Genomic DNA, 7,500 nt, shown 5'->3' with positions numbered 1-7,500 from the left:
ATGGGCGGCCTGCCTGAGCAGATTTGCCCCCCCAAATCCTGGTTCTCAAAAATTTTCAAAGTCATCTTTTTTCGAATTATTTTCAGAGTGCCACTTCCAGGGGGGTGCTCTGGCGCGCCCAGGCCGAAATAGGAGCACTATGGGCGGCCTGCCTCAGCACATTTGCCCCCCCCAAATCCTGGTTCTCAAAAATTTTCAAAGTCATTTTTTTTTAATTATTTTCAGAGTGCCACTTCCAGGGGGGTGCTCTGGCGCGCCCAGGCCGAAATAGGAGCACTATGGGCGGCCTGCCTCAGCACATTTGCCCCCCCCAAATCCTGGTTCTCAAAAATTTTCAAAGTCATTTTTTTTTAATTATTTTCAGAGTGCCACTTCCAGGGGGGTGCTCTGGCGCGCCCAGGCCGAAATAGGAGCACTATGGGCGGCCTGCCTCAGCACATTTGCCCCCCCCAAATCCTGGTTCTCCAAAAATTTCAAAGTCAACTTTTTTTGAAATATTTTCAGAGTGCCACCTCTGGAGCCTCTGCAGCGGGGGCTCTCGCCTGCCTGGTCACCCGTCATTCATTTCAATGGGGGGGGGATATGGACGCCTGGTCACCCGGCATTCATTTCAATGGGGAGATTGGAGCCCTGGGCATCCGGCCTTCATTTCAATGGGGGATTTGGACGTCTGGTCACCCGCCATTCATTTCAATGGGGAGATTGGAGCCCTGGGCACCCGGCCTTCATTTCAATGGGGGATTTGGACGCCTGGTCACCCGGCCTTCATTTCAATGGGGGATTTGGACGCCTGGTCACCCGCCATTCATTTCAATGGGGAGATTGGAGCCCTGGGCACCCGGCCTTCATTTCAATGGGGGATTTGGACGCCTGGTCACCCGCCATTCATTTCAATGGGGAGATTGGAGCCCTGGGCACCCGGCCTTCATTTCAATGGGGGATTTGGACGCCTGGTCACCCGCCATTCATTTCACTGGGGAGATTGGAGCCCTGGGCACCCGGCCTTCATTTCAATGGGGGATTTGGACGCCTGGTCACCCGCCATTCATTTCACTGGGGAGATTGGAGCCCTGGGCACCCGGCCTTCATTTCAATGGGGGATTTGGACGCCTGGTCACCCGCCATTCATTTCAATGGGGAGATTGGAGCCCTGGGCACCCGGCCTTCATTTCAATGGGGGATTTGGACGCCTGGTCACCCGCCATTCATTTCACTGGGGAGATTGGAGCCCTGGGCACCCGGCCTTCATTTCAATGGGGGATTTGGACGCCCGGTCACCCGCCATTCATTTCAATGGGGAGATTGGAGCCCTGGGCACCCGGCCTTCATTTCAATGGGGGATTTGGACGCCCGGTCACCCGGCATTCATTTCAATGGGGAGATTGGAGCCCTTGGCACCCGGCCTTCATTTCAATGGGGGATTTGGACGCCCGGTCACCCGCCATTCATTTCAATGGGGAGATTGGAGCCCTGGGCACCCGGCCTTCATTTCAATGGGGGATTTGGACGCCCGAGTCACCCGCCATTCATTTCAATGGGGAGATTGGAGCCCTGGGCATCCGGCCTTCATTTCAATGGGGGATTTGGACGCCTGGTCACCCGCCATTCATTTCAATGGGAAGATTGGAGCCCTGGTCAATCCCTGAAGAGAGACGCTCTCCCCCTGGTCCATGGCGCTCTCCCCCTGGTCCATGGAGTCCCGCAAACGGCCAGCATCAAGCCCCGAAGACAGGCGCTCTCCCACTGGTCCGTGGAGCCCCGAAGACACGCGCCAACAGCCAGCATCAAGCCCCCAAAGAGAGGCGCTCTCCCCCTGGTCCTTGGAGCCCCGCCGACGGCCAGCGACAAGCCCCGAAGTGAGGCGCTCTCCTCCTTGTTCGGCACATGCACGCACACACACCCCTCCGCACGAGCCCCTGTGCGCCCGGCGCGCCCGCAGTTGGAAGAAGGGAAAGAGGGGGAAGAGCTGGAAGTGCTGGAAGTGCTGGAAGTGCTGGAAGTGCTGAAAGTGCTGAAAGTGCTGAAAGTGCTGAAAGTAAAGGGGAAAGCGGACAGCGGCCAGCGGACAGCGGCCAGCGGACAGCGGCCAGCGGACAGCGGCGACAGGCCAAATGTGCTGAGGGCGGCCGCCTATAGTGCTCCTATTTCGGCTATGGCAGGCGCTCTCCCCCTGGTCCATGGCGCTTTCCCCCTGGTCCATGGAGCCCCGCCAACAGCCAGCAACAAGCCCCAAAGAGAGGCGCTCTCTCCCTGGTCCATGGAGCCCCGCCAACAGGCATCAAGCCCCGAAGAGAGGCACTCTCCCCCTGGTCCATGGCGCTCTCCCCCTGGTACATGGAGCCCCGCCAACAGCCAGCAACAAGCCCCGAAGAGAGGCGCTCTCCCCCTTGTCCATGGCGCTCCAGGATGGGGGGGCCAAATGTGCTGAGGGCGGCCGCCTATAGTGCTCTTATTTCGGCTATGGCAGGTGCTCTCCCCCTGGTCCATGGCGCTCTCCCCCTGGTCCATGGAGCCACGCCAACAGCCAGCAACAAGCCCCAAAGAGAGGCGCTCTCCCCCTGGTCCATGGAGCCCCGCCAACAGGCATCAAGCCCCGAAGAGAGGCGCTCTCCCCCTTGTCCATGGCGCTCCAGGATGGGGGGGCCAAATGTGCTGAGGGCGGCCGCCTATAGTGCTCTTATTTCGGCTATGGCAGGTGCTCTCCCCCTGGTCCATGGCGCTCTCCCCCTGGTCCATGGAGCCACGCCAACAGCCAGCAACAAGCCCCAAAGAGAGGCGCTCTCCCCCTGGTCCATGGAGCCCCGCCAACAGGCATCAAGCCCCGAAGAGAGGCGCTCTCCCCTTGGTCCATGGCGCTCCAGGATGGGGGGGCCAAATGTGCTGAGGGCGGCCGCCTATAGTGCTCTTATTTCGGCTATGGCAGGTGCTCTCCCCCCTGGTCCATGGCGCTCTCCCCCTGGTCCATGGAGCCACGCCAACAGCCAGCAACAAGCCCCAAAGAGAGGCGCTCTCCCCCTGGTCCATGGAGCCCCGCCAACAGGCATCAAGCCCCGAAGAGAGGCGCTCTCCCCCTGGTCCATGGCGCTCCAGGATGGGGGGGGCCAAATGTGCTGAGGGCGGCCGCCTATAGTGCTCTTATTTCGGCTATGGCAGGTGCTCTCCCCCTGGTCCATGGCGCTCTCCCCCTGGTCCATGGAGCCACGCCAACAGCCAGCAACAAGCCCCAAAGAGAGGCGCTCTCCCCCTGGTCCATGGAGCCCCGCCAACAGGCATCAAGCCCCGAAGAGAGGCGCTCTCCCCTTGGTCCATGGCGCTCCAGGATGGGGGGGCCAAATGTGCTGAGGGCGGCCGCCTATAGTGCTCTTATTTCGGCTGCTATGGCAGGTGCTCTCCCCCTGGTCCATGGCGCTCTCCCCCTGGTCCATGGAGCCACGCCAACAGCCAGCAACAAGCCCCAAAGAGAGGCGCTCTCCCCCTGGTCCATGGAGCCCCGCCAACAGGCATCAAGCCCCGAAGAGAGGCGCTCTCCTCCTGGTCCATGGCGCTCCAGGATGGGGGGGCCAAATGTGCTGAGGGCGGCCGCCTAAAGTGCTCTTATTTCGGCTATGGCAGGTGCTCTCCCCCTGGTCCATGGCGCTCTCCCCCTGGTCCATGGAGCCACGCCAACAGCCAGCAACAAGCCCCAAAGAGAGGCGCTCTCCCCCTGGTCCATGGAGCCCCGCCAACAGGCATCAAGCCCCGAAGAGAGGCGCTCTCCTCCTGGTCCATGGCGCTCCAGGATGGGGGGGCCAAATGTGCTGAGGGCGGCCGCCCATAGTGCTCTTATTTCGGCTATGGCAGGCGAGAGCCCCCGCTGGAGGTGGCACTCTGAAAATATTTCGAAAAAAGTTGACTTTGAAAAAATTTGAGAACCAGGATTGGGGGGCCAAATGTGCTGAGGGCGGCCGCCTATAGTGCTCTTATTTCGGCTATGGGCAGGTGCTCTCCCCCTGGTCCATGGCGCTCTCCCCCTGGTCCATGGAGCCCCGCCAACAGCCAGCAACAAGCCCCAAAGAGAGGCGCTCTCCCCCTGGTCCATGGAGCCCCGCCAATAGCCAGCAACAAGCCCCAAAGAGAGGCGCTCTCCCCCTGGTCCATGGAGCCCCGCCAACAGGCATCAAGCCCCGAAGAGAGGCGCTCTCCCCCTGGTCCATGGCGCTCTCCCCCTGGTCCATGGAGCCCCGCCAACAGCCAGCAACAAGCCCCAAAGAGAGGCGCTCTCCCCCCTGGTCCATGGCGCTCCAGGATGGGGGGGCCAAATGTGCTCACTGAGGCCGCCCATGGCGCTCCTATTTCGGCTATGGCAGGCGAGAATCCCCCTGGGAAGTGGCACTCTGAAAATATTTTGAAAAAAGTTGACTTTGAAAATTTTTGAGAACCAGGATTTGGGGGGCCAAATGTGCTGAGGGCGGCCGCCTATAGTGCTCTTATTTCGGCTATGGCAGGTGCTCTCCCCCTGGTCCATGGCGCTCTCCCCCTGGTCCATGGAGCCCCGCCAACAGCCAGCAACAAGCCCCAAAGAGAGGCGCTCTCCCCCTGGTCCATGGAGCCCCGCCAATAGCCAGCAACAAGCCCCACAGAGAGGCGCTCTCCCCCTGGTCCATGGAGCCCCGCCAACAGGCATCAAGCCCCGAAGAGAGGCGCTCTCCCCCTGGTCCATGGCGCTCTCCCCCTGGTCCATGGGAGCCCCGCCAACAGCCAGCAACAAGCCCCAAAGAGAGGCGCTCTCCCCCTGGTCCATGGCGCTCCAGGATGGGGGGGGCCAAATGTGCTCACTGAGGCCGCCCATGGCGCTCCTATTTTGGCTATGGCAGGCGAGAATCCCCCTGGGAAGTGGCACTCTGAAAATATTTTGAAAAAAGTTGACTTTGAAAATTTTTGAGAACCAGGATTTGGGGGGCCAAATGTGCTGAGGCAGGCCGCCCATGGCGCTCCTATTTCGGCTATGGCAGGCGAGAATCCCCCTGGGAAGTGGCACTCTGAAAATATTTTGAAAAAAGTTGACTTTGAAAATTTTTGAGAACCAGGATTTGGGGGGCCAAATCTGCTGAGGCAGGCCGCCCATAGCGCTCCTATTTCGGCTATGGCAGGCGCTCTCCCCCCTGGTCAATTTCAACCCCTGGGCACCCGCCAGTCGATTTTGACCCCTGGGCACCCGCCATCCAATGTCAACCCCTGGGCACCCGCCAGTCGATTTCGACCCCTGGGCACCCGCCATCCAATGTCAACCCCTGGGCACCCGCCAGTCGATTTCGACCCCTGGGCACCCGCCATCCAAATGTCAACCCCTGGGCACCCGCCAGTCGATTTTGACCCCTGGGCACCCGCCATCCAATGTCAACCCCTGGGCACCCGCCATCCAATGTCAACCCCTGGGCACCCGCCAGTCGATTTCGACCCCTGGGCACCCGCCATCCAATGTCAACCCCTGGGCACCCGCCAGTCGATTTCGACCCCTGGGCACCCGCCATCCAATGTCAACCCCTGGGCACCCGCCAGTCGATTTCGACCCCTGGGCACCCGCCATCCAATGTCAACCCCTGGGCACCCGCCAGTCGATTTCGACCCCTGGGCACCCGCCATCCAATGTCAACCCCTGGGCACCCGCCAGTCGATTTCGACCCCTGGGCACCCGCCATCCAATGTCAACCCCTGGGCACCCGCCAGTCGATTTCGACCCCTGGGCACCCGCCATCCAATGTCAACCCCTGGGCACCCGCCAGTCGATTTCGACCCCTGGGCACCCGCCATTCAATGTCAACCCCTGGGCACCCGCCAGTCGATTTTGACCCCTGGGCACCCTCCATCCAATGTCAACCCCTGGGCACCCGCCAGCCGATTTTGACCCCTGGTCACCCGCCATCCAATGTCAACCCCTGGGCACCCGCCAGCCGATTTTGACCCCTGGTCACCCGCCAGTCGCCCCTGGTCACCCGCCATCATGGAGCCCCGCCAACAACCAGCAACAAGCCCCGAACACAGGCACCAACGACCAGCAACAAGCCCCGAACACAGGCACCAACGACCAGCAACAAGCCCCGAACACAGGCACCAACGACCAGCAACAAGCCCCGAACACAGGCACCAACGACCAGCAACAAGCCCCGAACACAGGCACCAACGACCAGCAACAAGCCCCGAACACAGGCACCAACGACCAGCAACAAGCCCCGAACACAGGCACCAACGACCAGCAACAAGCCCCGAACACAGGCACCAACGGCCAGCAACAAGCCCCGAACACAGGCCCCAACGGCCAGCAACAAGCCCCGAACACAGGCACCAACGACCAGCAACAAGCCCCGAACACAGGCACCAACGGCCAGCAACAAGCCCCGAACACAGGCCCCAACGGCCAGCAACAAGCCCCGAACACAGGCACCAACGACCAGCAACAAGCCCCGAACACAGGCACCAACGACCAGCAACAAGCCCCGAACACAGGCACCAACGACCAGCAACAAGCCCCGAACACAGGCACCAACGACCAGCAACAAGCCCCGAACACAGGCACCAACGACCAGCAACAAGCCCCCGAACACAGGCACCAACGGACCAGCAACAAGCCCCGAACACAGGCACCAACGGCCAGCAACAAGCCCCGAACACAGGCCCCAACGGCCAGCAACAAGCCCCGAACACAGGCACCAACGACCAGCAACAAGCCCCGAACACAGGCACCAACGACCAGCAACAAGCCCCGAACACAGGCACCAACGACCAGCAACAAGCCCCGAACACAGGCACCAACGGCCAGCAACAAGCCCCGAACACAGGCCCCAACAGCCAGCAACAAGCCCCGAACACAGGCACCAACGACCAGCAACAAGCCCCGAACACAGGCACCAACGACCAGCAACAAGCCCCGAACACAGGCACCAACGACCAGCAACAAGCCCCGAACACAGGCACCAACGACCAGCAACAAGCCCCGAACACAGGCACCAACGACCAGCAACAAGCCCCGAACACAGGCACCAACGACCAGCAACAAGCCCCGAACACAGGCACCAACGGCCAGCAACAAGCCCCGAAACACAGGCCCCAACGGCCAGCAACAAGCCCCGAACACAGGCACCAACGACCAGCAACAAGCCCCGAACACAGGCACCAACGGCCAGCAACAAGCCCCGAACACAGGCCCCAACGGCCAGCAACAAGCCCCGAACACAGGCACCAACGACCAGCAACAAGCCCCGAACACAGGCACCAACGACCAGCAACAAGCCCCGAACACAGGCACCAACGACCAGCAACAAGCCCCCGAACACAGGCACCAACGACCAGCAACAAGCCCCGAACACAGGCACCAACGACCAGCAACAAGCCCCGAACACAGGCACCAACGACCAGCAACAAGCCCCGAACACAGGCACCAACGGCCAGCAACAAGCCCCGAACACAGGCCCCAACGGCCAGCAACAAGCCCCGAACACAGGCACCAACGACCAGCAACAAGCC

Source organism: Vanacampus margaritifer, unplaced genomic scaffold, assembly GCF_051991255.1.
Source record: "Vanacampus margaritifer isolate UIUO_Vmar unplaced genomic scaffold, RoL_Vmar_1.0 HiC_scaffold_77, whole genome shotgun sequence".
NCBI classification, from domain to species: Eukaryota; Metazoa; Chordata; class Actinopteri; order Syngnathiformes; family Syngnathidae; genus Vanacampus; species Vanacampus margaritifer.
The sequence above is the reverse complement of the archived record's forward strand: the minus strand, read 5'-3'. Positions refer to the sequence as shown.